The sequence below is a fragment of the Callorhinus ursinus genome, unplaced genomic scaffold, assembly GCF_003265705.2.
Source record: "Callorhinus ursinus isolate GAN/ISIS: 27379988/994484 unplaced genomic scaffold, GSC_fseal_2.0 scaffold4, whole genome shotgun sequence".
Taxonomy (NCBI): domain Eukaryota; kingdom Metazoa; phylum Chordata; class Mammalia; order Carnivora; family Otariidae; genus Callorhinus; species Callorhinus ursinus.
The window spans coordinates 88,496,268-88,519,879 of NW_027397066.1; the positions used below are offsets into that span (position 1 = coordinate 88,496,268).

The 23,612-nt window shown below is 40.4% G+C and overlaps 1 protein-coding gene and 1 long non-coding RNA gene across 6 annotated transcripts in view; one reads left to right on the forward strand and one right to left on the reverse strand.

Annotated features, from left to right (window-relative positions):
- The window catches only part of SGMS2 (sphingomyelin synthase 2), an 83,971-nt gene that overhangs the window by 14,240 nt on the left and 46,119 nt on the right, over window positions 1–23,612 (forward strand). The window contains exon 1 of one of the 5 annotated variants that reach the window (XM_025873598.2): window positions 19,194–19,265. The exons of the other annotated variants lie outside the window; for them this stretch is intronic. The gene's annotated coding sequence lies outside the window, so the exon portion shown is untranslated. Of the gene's footprint in view, window positions 1–19,193; window positions 19,266–23,612 lie in introns of those variants that run through there. 5 annotated transcript variants of the gene reach the window in all.
- The window catches only part of LOC141372641 (uncharacterized), a 30,078-nt gene continuing 22,811 nt past the window's right edge, over window positions 16,346–23,612 (reverse strand). Inside the window, exon 3 of the long non-coding RNA XR_012378003.1 lies at window positions 16,346–16,679. This is a non-coding gene — a long non-coding RNA (uncharacterized lncRNA). The remainder of the gene's footprint in view (window positions 16,680–23,612) is intronic.

Consider the following 23,612-nt stretch of genomic DNA (forward strand, 5'->3'; position numbering starts at 1 on the left):
GTGTGTGTGTGTGTGTGTGTGTGTGTGTGTGTGTGTGTGTGTGTGGTTATTTTCCCACCGGGGCTGTGTGGGGAGAATTTTTTTCTTCTACACTATTTCTATCACTTTGTTTTCCACTTCGTCATCCTCCCGTTGCAACACCGCAATTCTCCTAGTTGCTGTGGAGATACTAAGTGCTTTGCTAATAATGGAGGATTATTCCTTTAGGTGGAAGAATAGAGGCAAGAGGAGAATATAAATCTTTTTGTGCAAATGTTTCCCAGTAACAATAACTAGGTGGTACTAGAGACTGTGGTGCAGAAATGTCTGTATGGGGTTGGCTTATGCTTTTAGATGGTTCTCTTAGAGATTAATTCCCTAGTTTACTACTTTACAATTCATTCCTTAGTTTATATTCTTTGTCTAGTAGGACGTTGTCCCATATAGACCAAATTTTTTGTGGACGTCATCTTTTAAAATTTATTTCTTAAAACCTTTTGTTAAATAAAAAAACCTTTAAAAAAACTTTACTAAAGGATACACATTTTAATATTGTTCACCTGATTTTTATTTCATGAGATCTTACAGTTTTCCGTGGACTTTTTTTTTTTAAGATTTATTTATTTTAGGGGCACCTGGGTGGCTCAGTCGGTTAGGCGTCTGCCTTCGGCTCAGGTCATGATCTCAGGGTCCTAGGGTGGAGTCCCTCATTGGGCTCCCTGCTGAGCAGCAAGCCTGCTTCTCCCTCTGCCCCTTCCCCCTGCTCATGCTCTTGCTTGCTCACTCTCAAATGAATAAATAAGAAATCTTTAAAAAAGATTTATTTACTTGAGAGAGAGAACGCGTGCAAGTGTGGGGAGGGGCAGAAGGAGAGGGAGAGAGAAACTTTTAGCAGACTCCTTGCTGAGCTGAGCTCAGAGCCTGATGCGGGCTTGATCTGACAACCCGGAGATCAGGACCTGAGCAGAAACCAAGAGTTGGTTGCTTAACCAGCTGTGCCATCCAGGGGCCCCTCCATTGACTTTATTGTAATTAAAGTGATCCTGTGTCCTGATTTGCCCTGGACAGCCCCAATGTATAACTGTTGTCCTGGTGTAATTACTAGTAAGGCTATCTTGCACCCTCAGAACTGGTCTGGTTAGGATGTTAAATTATATGGTCACCCTAATTAAAGACCACATTTATTTTTTAATTTTTTTTATTTTAAAAGATTTATTTATTTGAGAGAGAGAGCGGGGGGTGGGGCAAAGGAAGAGGAAGAGGACGAGAATCCTCAAGCAGACTCCTCACTGAGCTCAGAGCCTGACTCAGGGCTCAATTTCAGGACCCTGATATCATGACATGAGCTGAAACCGAGAGCCCGATGCTTAACTGACTGAGCCACCCAGGTGCCCCTAAAGGCCACATTTAATAGAAAACTAAGGGAATGAAGTATTTTATATATTTTTGTTTTAATCCAGATAACATATATGTACGTATTTTTAGATATAGATGGATATACATATGTGGATTATATACACCCGTGTACACACACACACACACACACCACACACACACACACACACACACACGTATATATATTGTTTTCTTTTATTTCCTCCAACTAATGGTTTGGAACTTGCCAAATGTCTTGATGCTAAAAAAAATTTAAAAAAAAGTCTTGATGCTATAGAAAGACACATATATACTTATACATATAAACATACACACACACATATGTATATGAATTTCTCATCTTCATGATTCCATTATGTTATATTTTCACTGAAATTCATTTTACTGTAATAATGCCTGACTTGGCTCCTCCTAAATGGACAGGAGCTATGTTCAGGGATTAATGTCCAAACAGCTGTTCTGATTTGAAATGACTTCTCATATCTCGTTTGATTTCCCTCTGTCCAATACAAATGCTCACCTGCTCGCCTGTTCACATTAGATTTTTTTCCCCTGCATGTGGTAGAATTGGGTGTATATCCTAGACTATTCTGTTGTCTAGTGGCTCAGTTATTGATACACCCAAGGATAGGACAACAGCCCCTAGAATAAGAAAAGAAAGGTCTTTTAAAATCTTGGATATCTTGAAGAGTAAAAAGTACCATTTTGATATTCAAACTTTCATTTAAAAATATGCACACTCCTTCCCTAACATATCTTGAAGAGTAAAAAGTACCATTTTGATATTCAAACTTTCATTTAAAAATATGCACACTCCTTCCCTAACCTATCCCCCCTTAGTGTCAAGTTTATTATTGTAAAATCTCTGGAAGTTGTATTAAAATTTTTATAATTGATCAAAGATCCTTGGGAAAATTTCTGGGAGTTTATGTTCTGGGGCCAAGGGGATCTTGAAGTGGCTTGAAAAGAAAGTGTTAGTGAATTGCTCTCAGCGTTAATCTCTAAAGAAGGGTGCTGGCATGTCCTTCAGTATGTCAGGGGAATACAAGTTGGTTGAAGGGGGGGTGGGCTTGGCAAGAAGCAGAGAGTGCCATTTTGTGCCAGGCTGGGTGTGCTGTTGTAAACAGACAGACAAGGTCCCTTCCCTCTTGGAGCCTACCACCTAGTGTGGGAGCCATCCAATTAAAACAAGGAAACAAGTATATAATCACCAGTTGTGAAAGTGGATCAGTAGTGCTGAGAGAGAACAAGAGGGGAGACCTTCTCTAGGTCAGGAAAGCACCCCTTGAGGAAGGAAGATTCAAGTTGAGAAGCGAAGGCTGAGGAGATGCTAGTCGTTTGTAGTTGTTAGTGAGGGCAACCTATGATGGTGTTGCTCTATCAAGGTGGGACTCGGGTTAAATAATTTGTTCTGGATCATTTAGTCAGTTGTAGCAAATAAGGTGCCCTCTGGGTTCCTCTGTCAGTGTTTCTCAACCTCCCTCCTTTTTTTTTTTTTCATTATTGGCTTTTTTAAATAGTTTTTTCCTAACTATTCTCTTCCCCCTGTGAAATTTTAATGCCCTTTGGAGGATCACAAACCATTTCTTCCACCCTTAGAGCACCAATTTTCACCAATGAGAATGCACACTCTATGAGTTATTGTCTGTGGGGTGCATTTTAGGGCAGTCAGAAATAGGCTTTCATTGAGTTAACATAGTATCCTTGGATCTCCATCTGGATTTGAAGTTTCTTGAGGCAGAGACCGTCTTCAGTAGGGACAACAGTAATAATGGGTGCCACTTACCGTGACTTTTTTTTTTTTAATCTTTCATGAGTTTGGGAAGAGTAAAATAAAAGCATCTGAAGCAGAGTATGAAAAACCCTAAATGGTCTACTTCATCTAATTTTCTATTTAGATGAAGAAACAAAGATTACTAGGAAGGCTGGGATTAATCAGTCTTTTTAATCCACTTTGGTGCCATTTCCAGGACACTCTTGGTAAGGAGCAGATTCAGGAAGATGGTGATCATCAGGAGAAGTCCAAGTTTTATTAAATTAACAGCCTGAAGATTTGCATGTGCGCAAAGTTGCAGTCGCACCTAGGGAGATTAAGTTGGCAGATTCTTCAGATACTTTTCTAAAACACGATAAAGATCATGAGAAGGGTGCTGTGTAGAGGGATGAAAAGGAAAATTTGGTTAGTGATCACTTCTGTGTTTCCAAGGCAGCATATCTGTCGAAAAGGCAGCTCTACAAGAACTTAAGAGAAAAGTGAACTAAAGATATAGGATACCAGTAAGCTTTTTAAGAGAAGGAAATTAAGGGGGTGATGTAACTATTCTTTACCACTCAGATTCTTTTGTCATTAAGGTTGGGATTATACGTGTCTATAGGACATGGGTTTATCGAGATACTTCATGTAATATATAAGGTTAGGAGAAATGCAGGGAATATATCTGAAATTAGGTGATGGAACCTCTAGTCTGGCTCTTTCTCTGTATCATGTATGTGAGAGAGAGAAATTTAGATCAAGCTTGTTCTAGTTAATCTGGCCAACAGTCGTGGAAACTGGAGAAAGGTGTACCTGTTTTAATGACCGGTCTTGTAATTTCCTCCTGTGCCTCAGTGAATTTTGGAGGTAGGCTCAGTGGATGACACAGACTTCTAAATTTTGCAGTGATTACTTCCTTTTACTGTATCTTCATCCACCACCAGTCACATACAGATTTTAATTTTTTTCAAGATTTCTATTCAGTGGTATGATCCAAGTCTACTCTTCCCCCCAACCATTTCTAATCTTGCTTTTTAGTTGTTTTGTTTACCTTCTTGACAAGCCCATCACCTTTAGTAGGTGAGCGAGAAGTAGGAAAATTATGAAACTACAGCCAGATGGATGTAATTTATAAAATCTTTCCAAAGGGTAAAGTGGAAAAGATGAAAAGTAGAGGTAATGTATGCTTTCGGTCCCTAAACCTCATTTCTGTTCTTTTTGCCCCATTTGCACAAGCAGTGGAGCCCTGACCTTACTCAGCCATCATTAAGAAAATGAAGCTGAATTTGCTTGTTTGTTTTATTTTATTTATTTTTTTTAAAGATTTTATTTATTTATTTGAGAGAGAGAGAATGAGAGATAGAGAGCACGAGAGGGAAGAAGAGGGTCAAAGGGAGAAGCAGACTCCCTGCTTAGCAGGGAGCCTGATGCGGGACTCGATCCTGGGACTCCAGGATCATGACCTGAGCTGAAGGCAGTCGCTTAACCAACTGAGCCACCCAGGCGCCCTGCATGTTTGTTTTAAATGATGTACTTGCACCGTGCTTCTGAAATGCCATTTGTGAAACAATCAGGGTTGGATACATACTTTTTTATCCAAGTAATTAATTACCTATTTTTTAATTCTAAGAACCCTTTGATTCCTTCCAACATGAAACAAACAAAAGAACTATTGACAAAATGCCTTTTTGAATCATTTGTCTTCAAAAACATTTTTATTCATTCAAATGAGATTTGATTATCTTCTACAAAGAATTTGGATTGAGTCTTTAAACCCAGCCAGAATTTAGCAAATATAGCTGTCTGATGAGCCACCTTTATTATTAAATATTTGTTTATAAACCATACGTGTTACTAATAGTTTCTAAATATTATGTCTGGAAACGGAAGTAGTGGAAGTGATGTGGTGTCAGCTGTGAATTGCCATGGACACGGTTGTCAATGAGAAGCGGAATGAGCTGAGGGTGGCCAGCTACAGGACATTGGAAACGGAAGTATGAGGCCCAGACTCCTTAGAGTCAGCCTCCATCCCGAGGCTGCTTTCACAGGAAGAGGTTCCAAGGTCCCACACCCTCTGGGTTAGGACTAAAGAGTAAAATCATCGTGCAGTAGGGTTCTACTTTACAAAAGGCATTCAGGGTAACCAGATTCCATGTGCAGTTGTGAACTGACAATGTAATTCATAGAAGCCTTAAGAAGGCTTGATTGAAATTGACATGTTTAATTTAAGATCACAGTATACAACTTACATGGAATTTTGCAAATGGCAGAAAAATATCTTTTGGACCTGGCCACTATTTCTGTAGTCACATTTCCGTCTTATTGGCAGATATGCTTCATGTCAGCCACATCTTAATTGATGGAAGGTTCTTGGTAGACGGTTGCTAGAGGCAAACGCAGCTTGGGAACTCTTCCGTTAGGGGGCTCCATTAACGTGAGCGTTTGGCTACAAGAATGTTCTTAAGGGATGTCTTAGATGTCCTGTTGGAAGCAAAACAAGTCTTCTTTTAGATGTGGTTTCATCTGGGGACAGTTTTGCAAATGGCACGCCTCCCTCTGTGTGCATAGGCTGCACTGAATGAGGCCTTTAATTTCAGCAGGGATGAGATGTGTCCTGCCATTTGGTGTACAGAGCATAGCCTTCGTGTTGGTTGGGATGGATATGTATGTGGAATATGAAAACCTGTGGGGGGCAGTGATGTAGTTACAGATCTAAACATGTTCTACCACAAAATGGGGTACTGCTCTGACCACAGAGGTCTCTTCGTCAACATTAAGTAGTGTTTAGAACGCTCTCTACATTTAGAAGGCTTAAGGGCTTTTGAATTATAAGGCAAATTTAGATCAGCGGTGTGTTTGAGCAAATTGTCTTTGTTCTTGAAGGACATAACCAGGGCTGTTTTTGCCATTAATGTTGGAATATTGCTTTGCAGCTTAAATCACAGTATTTGGAGTTTTATTTTTGAAAAAATTATCACTGTCTTAAATGTGAATGAGTTTATAAGTAAATTTGAGAAGTACTTTTTTTAATTAATAGGCTTTATTTTTTGGAGCAGTTTTAGGTTTACAGAAAAAGCAGAAATTGCAGAGTTCCCATATGTTGGGCCCCCTCCCCGCCAGTTTTCCCTATCATTAACATCTTGCTTCAGTGTCATACATTTGTTATCATCGATGAGCCAATACTGACACGTTATTATTAACTAAAATCCATAGTTTGCATTAGAGTTCACTCTTTGTGCTATGTATTCTATGGAGTTTGAAAAATGTGTAATTACATGTATTACATTATGGTATCATATAAAATAGTTACACTGCCCTAAAAATTCCCAGTACTTCACCTTTTCATTCCCTGGCCCTAACTCCTGGCACTCACTGAAGTTTTTTTTTTTTTTAAGACTTATTTATTTTAGAGAAAGAGTGTACAAGTGGGGGGGGAGGGGCAGAGTGAGAGGGGGTGAAGGAATCCCAAGCAGACTCCACGCTGAACACAGAGCCCGACATGGGACTCAATTTCACAACCCTGAGATCATGACCTGAGCAACAATCAAGAGTCGGCTGCTTAACCAGCTGAGCCAACCCAGGCGACCATTTGTAGATATTCTTTACCAGGTTGAGGAAATTTCCTTCTATTCTTAACTGAGAGTTTTTATGAGGAATGAAAGCTGGATTTTGTCAAATACTCTTTCTGCGTCTATTGATATGATCATGAGATTTTTCTTCTTTAGCCTCTTGATGTGATAGATTACATTATTGATTTTTTAATGTTTAATTAGCTTTGCATGCCTGGTATAAATCATAGTTATGGTGTGTAATTGTTTTTTTTTTTTACATTGTTGGATTAAATTTGCTAATATTTTGTTGAGGATTCTTTTCATCTTTGTTCGTGATGAGAGATATTGGTGGTCTGTAGTTTTAATGTCTTTGTCTGGTTTTGGTGTTACAGTAATGCTGGCCTCATAGAGTGAGTTACAAAGTCCTCCCTTTGCTTCTGTCTTCCAAAAGAGATTGTAGAGGATTGGTGTAGTTTCTTCCTTAAATGTTTGGTAGAATTTACCCACGATGCCATCCGGGCCAGGTGCTTTGTATCTTGGAATGTTATTGATTCAATTTCTTTAATAGATACAGGCTTATTCAGATGGTCTGTTTCTTATGTGAGTTTTCTCAGATTGTATCTTTCAAGTAATTGGTCCAGTTCACCTAGGGTATCAAATTTGAGGGCATAGAATTGTTCATAGTATTACATTATTGTCCCTTTAAAAGCTGTAGTGATGTCCTCTCTTTAATTTCTGATATTAGTAGTTTGTGTTGTCCCTTTTTTCTTAGCCTGCCTAGAGACTAAATTTAGTAATCTTTTCAAAGAACCAGCTTTTGGTTCCATTGACTTTTCTCTAGTAATTTCTTTTCAATTGCATTGATTTATGCTGTCATTTTTATTATTTTCTTTTACTTTGGATTTAATTTGCTCTTCTCTTGCTAGTTTCTTAAGGTATAAGCTTAGCTTATTGATTTATATCTTTTCCAAAATATGTATTTGCTACTATAGATTTCCCTCTAAGTACTGCTTTTGTTGTATCCCAAAAATTTTAATAAGTTGTGATTTTATTTTGATTTAGTTCAAAATATTTTAAAATTTCTCTTAAAATTTCTCTTGACCCGTGTGTTAATTACGAAGTGCGTTGTTTAATCTCCTATTTTGGGATTTTCCTGCTCTTTGTTACTGAGTTCTAGCTGAATTCCACTGTGGTCTGAGAAAGAAGACACCGTTTGATTTCCTTTAGATTTATTAAGGTGTGTTTTATGGCCTGATATGGTCTATCTCGGTGAATGTTCATGTGAGCTTGAGAAGAATGTGTATTCTGCTGTTTTTGATGAAGTCCTCTACATATGTCAATTGATCTAGTTGATTGATTGTTTTGTTTTGAGAGAGACAGAGCACGCACATGTGCGTGCACGTGTGCAGGCAGGAAGAAGGGGGCAGAGGGAGAGAGAGAATTTTAAGGAGGATCCCGGGCTCGATCTCATGACCCTGAGATCATGATCTGAGCCGAAATCAGGAGTCAGATGTTTAACCAACTGAGCCTCCCAGGTGCCGCCCCAGTTGACTGATTTTTATTGTTGGGTTCAACTATGTCCTTACTGATTTTCTGCCTGCTGGACCTGTTAAAGTGACTTTTTAAAGATCACAATTAGCAATATCAGAATCCAGATTAAAGCCAGATCTCCTAATTGGAATGAAATATTTTTTACCCATGATGTTTCCCCTAGGAATCCCCTTTGCTCCTTATTTTCATCATATTTCCTACGGCTGACAATTAGAGAGTGGCTCACCCACTAATACACTATTATAGTTTAACCAAAGTACCGTGAAAAGTGAATGGGTATATCTTGACTGGAGAGAGTACACATGTGTGCATTTCTTTTGTACATTTTGTTTGTTTAGAGATGTGATGGAAAACTGGGATTATATGCTATCTGTAAACCTTTCTGCAAGGATAAGTTAAGAATTATTCTTTACTTTTCCCTGTAGCAAGCTTTAGACACTGTAGGGAGATGGGGGCAGGTGAATCTGGAGTTCTTTTTCCATGTGCTGAACCTCATCCTTCTCTTGAAGATGGCATATGCTAAGGTCAAGGTGGCATCCAAGGTGTCCAAGCTATAGATAGTACTCTGAAAGCAAGAGAGAGAGAAGCATGGTCACTAATGATGACATTCATGTTTACTCCAACTTTTACTTTTTGTGCCTGAGGTGTAACCTCTGACCACACATGACTTAGAAGCTCAAGGTAAAAGCATGTGGCTGACTTGCTTATTTGGTCAGCATCACCATCCCATTTGGTGACAGCTCATTAGAGCCTGGGTGGTGCCTCAGCTTCCACCACCGGGACTTCTGGTTTCCATCTAAATGCTCAGCTCTGGCCCCTACCCCCAAAATGTGTTCATCATGCCAGATCTCTGGGTGATTTGCTTCATCTTCCTTTATCTTGCTCAAGATTCAGTTACAAAAAGTTCTATTAGCCAGCCCCTCATTTCACTTCCTTCTTTCTTCTTCTTCTTTTCCAGTTATTCCTGGTACTTTAGTTGTTCTATTTGGACACAAAACAACTCTTTGGAGTCCTGAGAGTTTACTTTCTTGGCTCTCCTTTTGTTCTCTGAACATCATCCTTCATCTGATACTTAAAAGAACATCTCGGGGCGCCTGGGTGACTCAGTCGGTTAAGTGTCCTTAAATGTCTGACTCTTGGTTTCAGCTCAGGTCATGATCTCAGGATCCTGGGATGGAGCCCTGCCTCAGGTTCTGTGCTCAGCATGGAGTCAGCTTGCGATTCTCCCTCTCTCCCTGGTCTCCTTGCTCTCTCTCCCTCAAAATAAATAAATACCTTAAAAGATGTTGGCTGTGTGAAATAAGGCTTATGTAAATATGCTGGTCTGTAATTTGCCCTAGCATTGTTTGGAAGGAATGTTGGAAACCTGTTGGATGAGACTGAGAGATGGGCAAGGATGCACAAGGTAAACCAGGTAAACTCTTTATAAACGAGTTGAAGGAAGTATAAGTTATTCGTTTTTAAAACCAAGTTTCTCACAAGAGAAGCAAACTGCTGATAACTCGTGAGGAAGCTAGAGTGAACCACCTCTTAGAAATCTTAAGAGCAAGGACAACAGGGGTGCCTGGGTGGCTCACTCGTTAGGCATCTGCCTTCGGCTCAGGTCATGATCCCAGGGTCCCGGGATCAAGCCCCACGTCGGGCTCCCTGCTCCGCGGGAAGCCTGCTTCTCCCTCTCCCTCTCCCCCTGTTTGTGTTCCCTCTCTCGCTGTCTCTCCCTCTCTTAGATAAATAAAATCTTAAAATAAAAAAAAAAAGAGCAAGGACAACAAAAGAATAGGAGAGAAAAATAAAAACTGGAGGAAATGGTCCCAGATCCAAGAGACTGGAATGACTGGGAATCTGAAGGAGATTCCTGAGCAAGAGATGGAGGGTTTGCACAGTTTAACGCTGGATAAACAACTCAGGTGTAGCTAGTGTGCTCATTCTGTTAAGCTACTCAGGTATGTACAGGAGGACACTGTTGGATCCTGGTGGTTTTGATTATAATACTTACGTGTATCCTGAGGAGCTACTCTGCCTCCAACAAATGTACTCTCTCCCTGACCAGAGGTGAACTCTCTCTGGCAGCCTCTTACTAGTAACAACCCCCTCCCAAATTTGTTTCCATCTTAGTTCATATTTATTCATGTCTCATTTCATTTTTACTTCTAGCTTCATTTTTATTTTAAAAGACAAGATTTTGTTTGAGCCAGAGTAATCATAGTACATTTTGCTTTATGTACTATGTACATATGTACATTTTGCTTTAATTTTATGAACTATAATTATACCATATTTAACCAGAGAGGCTGACCTCTTTGCTACTTGGTGGTACATTACCACAAATGGCATCTTGCTAAAATGAAAACTTTTAAGTTTCCAGGACAGAGTGTTTTTATTTGCTTACCACACACAGTGACCAAAATGAAAAATAGGGTTTATTATTTTTATCCTTAGTACATAATGATATTAAACAGACTTTGTGCTTATGGTAAATGTTTTTTTAGAGACTGTTAATATGGTAACTGACATTTGGAAATTTGTGTTGGGATTTTAGCCTCATCTTTTCTCTAACTTTTTAATTATAACAACAACTCGTGTTTATTTTAGAAACATTTAAACCTGGATAAGAAGGAAGGTTTAAGTCACATAATCTGTCACCTGTTACTATTTTGCATTATCTTTCCAGCATTGTGTTTACACATGCAACTTTACAGGATAAATAGGGTCATACACATATTGCTGGTTTGTACTCTTGAATGTATCATGAACCTCTTGTCACTCCCCACTAAACACGGTAAGGAAGTATTTCGTATTCCATTGTGTCCATCCAACACAGTGTATTTAAGCAATCCTCTGTTGTTGGACACTTAGTTATTTCTAGCTTCTTACTATTGTCAACAATGTTATAGGCTCAGAGCTGAATCTTTGTTCACATTCTTAGGTTGTTTGTAAAATAGAAGAAATGTTTTACAGTAGTCCTGGAGAGGAGTTTGATGATTTGGTTTGTTTTTTAGCCAACTTAATATGTGAAAACATGACCTCTCACTTTGATTTGGGTTTCTTTGCTTACCAGTAAGGTTAAACACTTTCTCACTTTCAGTATTAAAGTACAAAAGGGTTATAAGTTTCACTGTTGTATCTTGTCATTTCTTATGACTTTTACTCTTAAGTTGTTGAGGAGTTTGGCTAGAACAGTAATACCTTTGTGTCATGAAGGAAAGGACTAGATTGCCAGATTTGTGAACTACATTTGTGGAAGACCTAACAGAAAAACTATAGAAAGCAGACACAGGGCTTTTTAATCTGTTGTTCAACCTTTCCCTCTAGCTTTAAAAAAAAAAAAAAAAATTTACTCCTATTTCTGGGATATTTTGAATGCAGTCTGTATTAGGCAAAGGGAAGTACAGAGTGACCTTTCAAGATATTTTAAATTTAAGAGTCTATAATTAGAAAACACTATTTGAGTTCTCATAACATAATTTTAAAGTACCCATTTAAATTGGGGGGTCATTCCTATTCCTCCTTTTCTCCTTCACACTCTCATTCATATCTGCCATATGTACATACAAAGACTCTGCTTCTGAAAATACTCAAGGCATCAAATTTGTCAGTTTTATAATATTACAATGCTTTCCCTCTCCCCTGCCCTCTATAGCATTACTTCAGTGACTTCCTTATCTGACTTGTAAAGAGCTTACGTGGGACTCTTTAGGAACACAGCTCACTGTCTTATAAAGAGGGAATTAGGCCGTGAACAAATACCCATTGACTTGTGTGCCGGGGAGACAGCAGAAAACCTGACAGATATGGTCCCTTCCCTCATGGAGTGTACAGAAAAGAGACAAGTAAGTCTTTGCTAACAATTGACTACATAATTATACTTATCAAACTGTTATGATGGAGAAAGCGGATAATGTGGCTTTGGTGAAGGGGACCCTAATGCAGCCTGGAGGAATGAAGAAAGCCTTCTGTGAGGAAATGAGGCCTGTCCAAGCATACCTAGGGATTAGTTAATACATGCTGTCCCTGGCTCTCCCTTGCCGGTGAACTGCACGTGAATTCATCAAACAGCTTTCTTCGGTGGCTTAACAATACCTCACAAGTATTAACGTGAAAATATACTGCTATAGTTGATTAACAATTTGAAGATGAACACTGAAGAAAAATTCTTAAATAATTAGCCTTAAGAACAACATACTTTGCCTGCTGGAATAAAAAAGGTTGACAAACCACGGGGACGCCATCTTCTTTGTAGGACTTGTGGAATAACCATGGAAGTTCAGTGGTACTGCGTCTTCTGTTTAGAGGACGGGAGTATCTGGAGCAACAGAGGTCCTTTTCTAGCTAAGATTTGCTCTCTAATAAAATAAAAATTCACCTCTTTTCCAATTTATATTCTACATTCCAACTTACAATAAAATGCATCTTAACCACAGTGGTTTTTGTCATTTGGAAACTCTCCATGTTTTACTGCTAGGTAGAGCCTGAGATGAGTATGACAAAAGCAATATTCTTTTAAATTGTTTAATCCCCCAAAACGATTTTATGGCTGTTCTTTGCCAGACAACAACTCTCAAGTCCATTAGACTTAAAAACAGATGCTTCTGGGGAAAGTTGCTTTCAATGCATCAGGTTACTTAGGTTTTTTTTTTATGTGGCTGCATTTTGTCCATCTCCTGATGTTGGAGAATTTGTTTTACAAATCTGGAGCTGTCTTCTCCTTAGCTCTTATCAGAAGCATGGCTGAAGGAAATGCAGGTGCAGGAGGAATTTCTGGTGCAGTTGAATCCCTGAAGTGAGCCAGACCGTCAAAGCTGCTTATTTGTATCACATTGCCTTGGCTTCCTACCAGAGAAACTCGAGAGAGTTACGCTTCAGAATGTATTGAGGGACACCCTGAAAAAACCATCGGATGACGTCATACGATGGTCTGCCTGGTCTGTGCTGTTGCTTAAGGCCCGCCTCCTGTGTACAGACCCCTTGCGAGCATATTTCTTGAGCTGTGTCCCTTGGAGAACAAAACCAAGTTCCCCACTCCTCTTTCTCCCAAATCCGGGTACGGAGATACATACACTTTCTCTGTCTGAGCTTAGGAAATGTTGTTTCTTCTTTTGCTTTGCCCTGTACGAAGGAAATGAGCCAACTATGCAGCCAGCTCAGTGCCGGTTTTTGTCACGTTGTAAGACTTAGTACATTCTATTACTCCTTGTCTTTCTCTATTTTAGTTACTCAACAATAGTGCACAATATGCCAGGTGCTATTTCTGAACGCATTATAAATATTAATCTCTTCAGTCCTCTTGAGGACCCTGCGGAGTTTGTACTGTTGTTATTCCCATTTATAGATGAGGAACCTGAGGCACAAAGAGATTAAGTACCATTCCTGGAGTCACACAGGTGCTGAATGTCCATCCCCACCTCCCAGCTGAGCTACCTTAGCAGTGATTCCCTACCTGGAGCAGGTGGGACAATCTTCAGTCACAGGTGGGACCCCTCCCTCTTCCACTGTAGCTTGTGACCGAGAACCCCTGGTCTGTATTCACCTGGCTCTGGTTCTACATTACTCTTCTTAGAGTAGCATTTTTTTCCATATGTTATATCATGTACTTGATTCCTTTATGAAGTTATGCATGGTACATATATTTCAAATTAAAATCAATCATGACCTTCTGTGATTTTTAAATGGGTCCTTTCTTAGCATGACACGACATTAGGATGTATACGTAAAAGTTTTTGGCGTAGTGGGATGCCTGGGTGGCTCAGTCGGTTAAGCGTCTGCCTTTGGCTTGGGTCGTGATCTCAGTGCCCTGGGATCCAGTCCCGCATCGGGCTTCTTGCTCAGCGGGGAGCCTGCTTCTCCCTCTGCCTGCAGCTCCCCCTGCTTGTACCCTTGCTTCCTCTCTCTCGCCCACGCTCTCTCTAACAAATAAATAAATAAAAGAATCTTAAAAAAAAAAAAAGAGAGAGTTTTTGGCGTAGTAAGCATGAATTTGCATTCTACCACTCACCCGCTCTTACCCATTCTTTTTGACAAGGGGACACATTCTGAGTTTGACTAGATGAAAGGCACCATGTTAGCTATGTAATTGAAAAAAAATCTGTAAGCTGAATATATTATTACTATTATTAATACCAAGTTATAAACAGTTAAAGTCTTTTAAAAAACTCCATGAAAAGATTGCAGCGGCTGTATTTCAGAGAGAATCTTCCAGCATTGTCTTAGGAAGTGACAGAGTGGACACCTCATAGCAGCCTGGGCTTCCGGGACGCTGAACTCTGCTGTGTGTGCGGGCAGTCCATCCACCTGACCTGCAGAGCCCTCAGCGCCCGGGCCTTTGCCCCCGGCCTTCACTACTCCTCTGATCACAGTCTTCACCAATGCCTGCCTTTCCATTCTTCAAACCTGCCTGGCACCTTCCTGCCTCAGGGCTTTTGAACCAGCTGCTCCTTTGGCCGAGAGTGCTCTTCTTCCCTGGCTCCCTGCTCCTCCACCTCCCCCACCGTTATTGTCCTAAGTGGCCTCCCCTCAGCACCCCTGACCACTCCCTACATGAGCCGCACCAGCCTTGCTCTGACGCTGATTGACCTCTCTCGGTGGCATTTCTCACAGTCTTCTTGTTTATCTACTTGTTTCCACATTAGAATGTGAGCATCGTGAGGGTCAGGAATCCGCCCACCTTCACTGCTCCACCTCTGAACAGGGTCTGGTTGTGTATTAAGTCAGTGGCAGCCGAATGAATGGCCGGGTTCCTCAAATGCCGGTACCTGGTAGAGTCCGTGTTTTCCTTGTGACACTTCCAGGAGGACAGGATTAGCTCTTCATTTCACCTCCATCTCCAGAAAACCAACAAAACATGTAAGAACAAAGCATCTTTCTTATTGAACCTCTCACTTTCTCCATCTTTTGGAGCTGTCATGCTCGGCCCCATACCACTCTTTGCAGAAAGGGTCTGCTACAAGACAGGCAGTGTTGACTGGTAGGAGAACCAAGGTTGGGTTCGGTGTGCTCCCATCTGCACCCACAAGGTTCGGTGCTTCCTGCTGCTGGGTCATGAGTGTGATTTGCATCAGCTAAAGGTTGGTCACCTACCAGTTGTCCTGCAACTTCTCTGCTATCTTCCCTTTTCAGTTAAGACATTCCATTAATTCCTTAACTGAGAATTTCCTCAGGAGTCTTAGATTTCATGCTGATCCAGGTGAGTGGATGTTTCCTCACTCATTGGATTGTTGCCTTAAATGGCAGTAAGAGAACTAGAGGTAACACCAAAACCACCTAACCCCTCTGTGGTACTGCCAAAAAACAGCCCTCAGGAACTGACTCACCCATGCCTTAAGAAAAGTTTGTGGCACTAAAAATCTTCAAAGAAACATCTGTCAGCTGTGCACCTATTTGGCCACATTACTAAAATTATTACTAGCAAAGTTATTTGGTTTTTATAGTTATTTAAAAACCAAGGTTTAAAAGGTGTGGTAGTTATACCCATTCTGTGCCCACTGAGAAGGAAGTTTTCTCTTTTAGGATGGACAATTTGCAATTCTTTTTGCTATCTAGACTAATTTGAATTTAATTTGAAGGATAATTTTCTTAAATAAAGAGTTACATTTTTAAAAAATATTTATTCACTTATTTTAAAGAGAGCGCAAGTAGGGGGAGGAACAGAAGGAGAGAGAAACTTAAGCAGACTCCGTGCTGAGTGTGGAGCCCCATGTGGGGCTCGATCTCACAATCTTGAGATCAGGACCTGAGCCAAAACTGAGAGTATGAGGCTTAAACGACCTCACCACCCAGGCGCCCCAGCAGTTACATTTTTAATGCAAAATATTTTCTCTTCTATACAGCTTATGGGCACCTTATGACTGGGGGCTCATTTGACTCTTCTAAAAGCCATTCTTTTTTGATCATTACTAATTAGTGTGGTGTTTGCCTAAAAAGATTTAAGCCCTAAGATGGACTCCAGGGTCTTGTAATCCCAAGTTAATTAAAAATAAATGTTTATGACTATTTAAGAGTCATTGTTCAGCACAGCATTCTATAGGCTTATTTGTTTGTCTTCTGTAAAATTCAAAATAATTCTAGGAATGTTGCTCAGATTAGAATGCCTATATAGAGCCGATACTAGGAATGACAGCAATTTCTGAATATTTGACCCCAGTGATATCTCCCTCTTTGTCTGGTAGTGTCTGTACCATTGAAGCTGGATGAAGAAAAGAACTCATTTATTCAACAAATACTTACTGAGCAATTTCTGTGTGCCAGGCGCTCTGTTCAGTGTTGCGAATAAGGCAGTGAACAAAACAAAATCCCTGCTTTCAGAAATGGAGCTTTTAAGAATCTCCCAAATTTCCCCAGCAGGCAAATGGGCAAAGGGAGGCACAGAGAACTTTATTCACTGTCAGGTGTCCTGGGGAAACCCCCTTCCAGCTGACAGGCAGACTCGTCAAAAAGGAAGAGCGTGGAAACCCGATCTGGAAAGTAAGATAAAGCGATCTTATGCTCTCGTTTAACCACGCAGAAATACAGAAGCCTAGTAAAATGATCCACACATCAAAAAGGTTCCGGCTTAATATAACCTGGCCTTAGAAGAGAAAGAAACATCACCTGTCAAGTATGTCCTTTTAATACATTTTTTAGGTTCACAGATAATGTCCAAATTCTGCCTCCATTACCCTCTGCCAGCCTCTGTTATCTGTGTCTGATGCATCCTTCCAGAGTTTCTCTATACACAATTTATATTCATATTTGCTCTTTTCATAAGGTAAAAGATAGTAAACTGTACTTCTGTGTAATGTATGTTTGTCTCCGAATATATGTAGGACAGTTTAACAAATCAGTACTAAGAGAGCTTCCTCATTCTTTTTTTTTTTTCCTCAACAGTTACAGAGTAGTCCATTGTATGGATGTACCACAATTTAAATAGTGACCTATTGATGGACGTTTGGGTTGTGGCCAGTCCTTTGCTCTTAAACAATGCCGCAATAAATAACTTTGTACATAGGTTATTCTGCATGTACACAATTATATGTGTATACATTTGCAGAGCAGAATTGTAGGTCATAAGGTATATGTATAATTTTGATAAGATACCTTGTCAAATTGCTTCCCAGAGGGAGTTTTTCTTACTCCATTCCTGCTAGAAACTTGTGAGGGTAGCTGTTATCTGGGCCTGAATTTTATCACCAATCTGCTAGGCTAAATGGTTTCTGAGAGTAGTTTCAGTTTAGGAACACTTTTTGTTCAGAATTTTCAGTGGTATTTTATAAAAGAAGATGCTCAGAAAAGTAAATAGGACTAGAAGGCAGCTTTTTTTTTTTTTACTGTACAAAAAAAATCTTAAATCTTCTATTATGTAATTTAAGACCATGGTTGTCCACGTTAAAAATGCTACATTTTAAATACTGAAAATACATAGGATAAGAGTGCTTCTCAGGCTCATGATGTACCTGAGTGACCTGCTAAAAGTAAGACTTTTCTCCTTAATTTGGTCTCATATTGCTAATTGAAATAGGACAGTATGCAAATATGAGTTCACACAGCAGGCCTGAGACTGCTCTTTTTGAAAGGCCTGCTTGCAACCTTGGCCCTTGGCTGGCATCTGGGAACTTAGATTTGGGGAGGGTTCCCTCGTTAGTGTAGCTCACTGTGCCTCAGCTGAGCAAACAAGACAGTTTCTGTTGAATACCTGCTTGCATTCCAGGAGTATGGAATTTGGGTATATGCCCAATGGCAGGTTTCTGTGTGACCAGCCCCAAAGAAACCCCAGATGCTGAGTCACTAATGAGCTTCCCGGCTAGACTGTATTTCACAGGTGCTGTCACAACTCAGTGCTGGGAAATTAAGCACAACCTGTGTAATTCCCCTGGGACAGGACCCTTGGAAGCTTGCTCCTGATTGCCTCTGGACTTTATCCCATGGGGGGCCTTTTCCCTTTGCTGATTTGTATCCTCTTGCTATCCTCATGCAAATCATAGCCATGAGTAGGACTATAGGCAGGGTCCTGGGAGTTCTCCTGATCATTGAACTGGGAGTGGTCTTGGACCCCAACTCAATCAGCTCTGCAACGATTTTAATATCCTGTCTGCAGTATTAGTGGTGAGTGACACAAATATTTTTAATTTTTTTAAAAAGATTTTATTTATTTATTTGACAGAGAGAGACACAACGAGAGAGGGAATACAAGCAGGGGGAGTGGAAGAGAGAGAAGCAGGCTTCCTGCTGAGCGGGGAGCCTGATGTGGGGCTCGATCTCAGGACCCTGGGAACATGACCTGAACCGAAGGCAGACGCTTAATGACTGAGCCACCCAGGTGCCCCTTTTTAGTTAATTTTAATTAACCTTTGGCATTATGTCTTGACTTGTAGTCTGTGTTCTCTTGTAAAATGTGTAATTCCTCAGATTTCTGGACAGGGACTTAGCATTTACATCTCACAAATAGAGCAGCAAGGAGGCTGCTGGATAGAGGGGGGTTTTAAGTTTCATGGTGAATCCACGACTGGTTCTTTGGTCCTCTCCATGTCTGTCTTTAGGCCTAAATGCTTTTTGTTTGAATTTTCTGTGATCTGATTATTAGATACAAGGATTTATTCAAATTCCTTTAGACTCATGGCCATAGAAATTTAGTTAGGCAGTCTGATTTCTAACTACACTCTGATTCTGAAGTTTACCTGCAAATAGTCCTAGAAACTTCACTTAGGACAGCAGATCTTTGTCTGAATAGAACATAAGGCCCCAAGATCGAAATAAAGCTTATTTTTAAATAATGGTGTTATCTTATCCCATTTCAATGTTAAAATATTCAAATGGACAACTGGTAAGTATTAAAGACAAAGATTTATTTGTGTAAGCTACTTTTCCTAAAGAAATTAGATGGCTTCTAAAGAAGGTGTTTATGTGGCTTGAAAACATTTAACGTAGTCTAAAGCAGTGGTTCTTAATGCTTGCGGCGGGTTGACTGGCATACCTGGGATGATAATGACTAAGACTGAAGAGCATTATGGTAGCTGCTGTCTTACTGGCTCACATGTAGAGCTTCATCTGCGCAGCAGCCTTACGAGGTAACTATTGTCAAGTCCACTTTGAGATGTAGAGGGTTTCAGGACTTGCCCAAAGTTAAAAGTGTTGGATAGAACATGATAGAGCTAGAGTTTGAATTTGAGTCATCTGTCTTCTTCGCAGGCTGAGCGCATAGCCCCTCTGCTTTCTTGGGTCACATGGTAACATCTCAGTGGTGCTACAGGAAATAGGTTGCATGAAGAACCTTGTACCTTTACCCTTGGGTATAGAGGGGACCTGATCATTTTCTGCTGAGTGTGAGAAATGCTCATTTCCTTGGTCTCTAAGTGTCAGGAATCCTCAGTGGGATCCTTACGAAATACAAAACTGAGCACCTCACTCCCTGATCCCATTATCCTGGGGGCAAAATCCAAATATCATAAAAAGGCCTTATCAGGTTCTTCAAGAGCTTACCTCGCCATTTCAGCCAAGCTGACTTTCCTTCTGCTCCTATACATACAGACCACATTCTTCTTTGTTGCTTAAGGCCTCTGCACATACTATTTCTCTGCCTTAAATAACCCCACCCCACCTTGCCAGACTCCTTCACTTTTCAGATCTGACTTGAGAGGCCCTTTCTCCTAGGAAGCCTTACCTGACCTTCCCGAACTAAGGGGTATCCTTTGCAGTGTGTTCCTAGAATCTTGATTTTAATTCTCCAAACCTTTATCTGCCGGTATTATAGTTATTTGTTTCCCCAGCTAGACCGCAGGCTCTGTGAGGACAGGGACAAAGGTCTGTCTTGTTCTCCTGACAATAACGAATGTTCTTTTGTAACTGAAACTTGCACGAAGCAGATGGTCAGCAACAAATTCATGAACTTAAATCCTAAGCTTTCTGCTGCCAGTTTTATTCCCAATAATAACTCTATTTTGGGAATCTGAGGAACAGAGCTTACTATCCCCAGTTATATGCACAAGCCCAAACATGTTTTAGTGCTCAGCAGGTTCCTTTATCAACTATGAACCCCGAACTGGGAGAACCTACTTCGGGCAGGGTTAAGGACTTAAAAAATGCTTTGGAGAGCAATTCACCCCCATATTGCTTGCCAGTAGTAATTGTAACCAGTTAGCCAGTTCTAGATAATGAAAGCACCTTTTTCTTAAGAAGTCTGCTATGGAGTTTGTCTGGCAGACCTCAAGAAGTTTTTAGACTTGGAAAGATTTTTTTCCCCCTAAAATATGCCCTTCAAAAAAAAATGTTGGAGAAAATTAAGTTTTAACATATGATGTTAACATATGATTTCATCATAAGATGAAAATCTTTGCTAAGTATACTTACATACTCCTTTTATAGCTGTCAAGAACAAAGTAAAATTTATATCATGTATTAGACTTTTAATAGTACTTATAGATAACAGGCATACTGGAACCCACCTGTAAGGATGAATATTATTTGAAGCAGGGAAGAAAAAAGACAACTTCCTAAATTACATTTGTATCCTTCAGTCCATAAGCATTAAAGAAATTTAGGATTCAGGATTTTCCCACCAAGATTAGAGGTACCATTTAGGCACATTCTTGGGTCTTACTTTCTGTGTCTTGAGCAGGTGTGACTTAAAAGGACCAAAAAAACCCAAAAAACCCCACTCTCTGGTATGTGTGTATTTCTGTGCCTGTTTCAAAACCACCTTTTCTAGTTGAAAATAGAGCTACCATACGACCCAGCAGTTGCAGTACTGGGTATTTACCCCAAAGATACAAATGTAGGGATCCAAAGGGGTACGTGCACCCCGATGTTTATAGCAGCAATGTCTACAATAGCCAAACTGTGGAAAGAGCCAAGATGTCCATTGACAGATGAATGGATAAAGAAGAAGTGGTATATATACACAATGGAATATTATGCAGCCATCTAAAGGAATGAGATCTTGCCGTTTGCAACGACGTGGATGGAACTGCTGGAGGGTGTTATGCTGAGCGAAATAAGTCAATCAGAGAAAGACATGTATCATATGACCTCACTGATGAGGAATTCTTAATCTCAGGAAACAAACTGAGGGTTCTAGAGGGGAGGGGGGTGAGGGGATGGGTTAGCCTGGTGATGGTATTAAAGAGGGCATGTTCTGCATGGAGCACTGGGTGTTATGCACAAACAATGAATCATGGAACACTACATTAAAAACTAATGATGTATGGTGATTAACATAACAATAAAAAATTAAAAACAAAAACCCCCACTTTTTCTCCTTTGAATATTTAAAGAATAGACATCACTAGGAAAAATGGTGGGTCTCTCTAAAATATTAGGGGAATAATAACTGTTGGAGATTTACATGAAGTGCAAGTCCAGAGTGTTTTATTCTAGAATGTTTTGGCTTCTGGAGTGACATAGGCACACATGCTAACTTAAATTTGAAGACAAAAATCAGTGAGGTGACCTCAGGCCCACTCTGACATCTCTGTCTAGTCATGTTGGTATTTGAGAATGAATCCCTACTATTCTGAATCCACTTATATTTTGTCCTCAATTCTTTCAGGTAAAAAGCTGGGTCTGTGTATAGGTGTAAAGGGTTTCTGGCCAAGAGTGTGGCCCCCGCCAAATGAGTCAACCCTGTTTGCCTGAGGAAAACTAAGTATGAGGACCAAATAAGTGACTCAGTGCTGTTTAGGAATATATTATATTCACGGAAATCATGAACTAATTCTCAGAGGAATGGAAAGTAACTTTCATGACAGCCTATAAATTTCAATCCACTTTTATATGTAAGAATTTTGTAATTACTTTTGTCTTAAAGTTTTTCTTCAGAACTCAGTAGGGAAGATAATGTAGCCTGTATTTCAGCCATAGGGGATTTGCTGATGCTCTGCACAGCATACTGTATTTTGAATTCCCTGACTTGGAAAGAATTGAAGGAGCCTCTACTAACAGTGACACGTGAAAGAACAGTGTCAAGGTTAAGCATGAAATGAACAGTCTAGCTGGGAGGAGGTCATGCTGACTAAATATCTGCCCTGTGTCTGAGTATACCTGTCTGAGTCACCTTCCTCCTGCCAAACACAAACCAGTTACTAGGCAACAGGAGTGATTCAGACACTCTGAACACCTCACCACAGTGACATGTCCATCCACAATATTTCCAGTAAATGTCCCTCTCATAAGTCACTGGGGAGGGTATAAACATTCACGGAAGCACTGAAGGCATCAGATGACCCAGGGCGAGTAACTGTGTGTTAGAAGGTGGGGCTGGCTAATATTTGAAAGGAAGTAACCTCATAGGGCAAACAGACTGCCACCTGCATGGTAACTGGGGAGGGAGGGTTCAGGAGGGAAAGATGAACTCTCTCCCCAGAAGGATTCATGAGGAAGGAAATCCATTTCTTTTTGGGAAAAAAGAGCACATTCCTAATTGTAAAAATAGACCAAAATCTCAGAGAATCACAACATAGCGTAGTGGCTAAGAGCATGAACCCTGGAGCCGATTGCCTGGGTTCATAGCCTCTGCCCACTTGCTAGATTTCTAGGTTTCACTTCCTCATGCCTCAGACGGAGGTGGTCATGGTACCTCCCCCACAAAGTGGTTGTGCATATTAACATGTTAATATTTGGGGAGCACCAATGTCTCTTATCACAAGCTCTGGGGAATAGTACAATGCCTCCTGCCTTCCAGACAACTCCCTAAGTGGTAGGGGCAGAAATGGGAAGGAATGAAGGAAAACCAAAAGAGGAGAACTTTTAAGGATTCGTTGATTCTTTTATCATCTTGAGAACTGCCGTTAATAGAAATTATAATTATAGCGTCCTTAAGAAACTTCTTCTAGGGTTTTCAGCATTATGTACTTTTGAAAGTTATTTATATATTGAGAAACGACATTAGGATTATGTAGAGGGAGGGGGATATAATCACAGAGGTTGCTTGTGGGCTTCTGAGGCATCCATAATGTTCTGAAGCAACATACGAGTTTTTGCTGTACTTTCTTATGCCTTATGCTACATCCCCCTTCTTAAATAAGATACATTATAATAAAGAATGCAGTCACATTAAGTAAAGCATCCTAAATCGGGTGAAATTTTGGGGGGCTTTGTAGCACATCTGGAAATCCTAATTATGCAGCTACGTTATTGACTCCTTTCGACAAGGAAAGGTACCTGAGGTTCTTTGGAGAAGGATGAGGTAGATCTGGTGTCTTTGAGTGTGTGAGCTGACACAGTCATTCACGGCCACCCTAGTGCTCTAGAAGCCAGGCGCTTGGCTGGCGGCCAGCAACATTGACCCAAGTCCTATGCGGACTGCCCTTGCACCTCCCACCCCAGCAGAGGAGATAGTCCACGTAGGCTGCAAACTGCACACCCTCCAAGCTGGACTGAAGAAATGGGAGGAGCTTGGGTAAGGGGAGGAAGCCATAGCA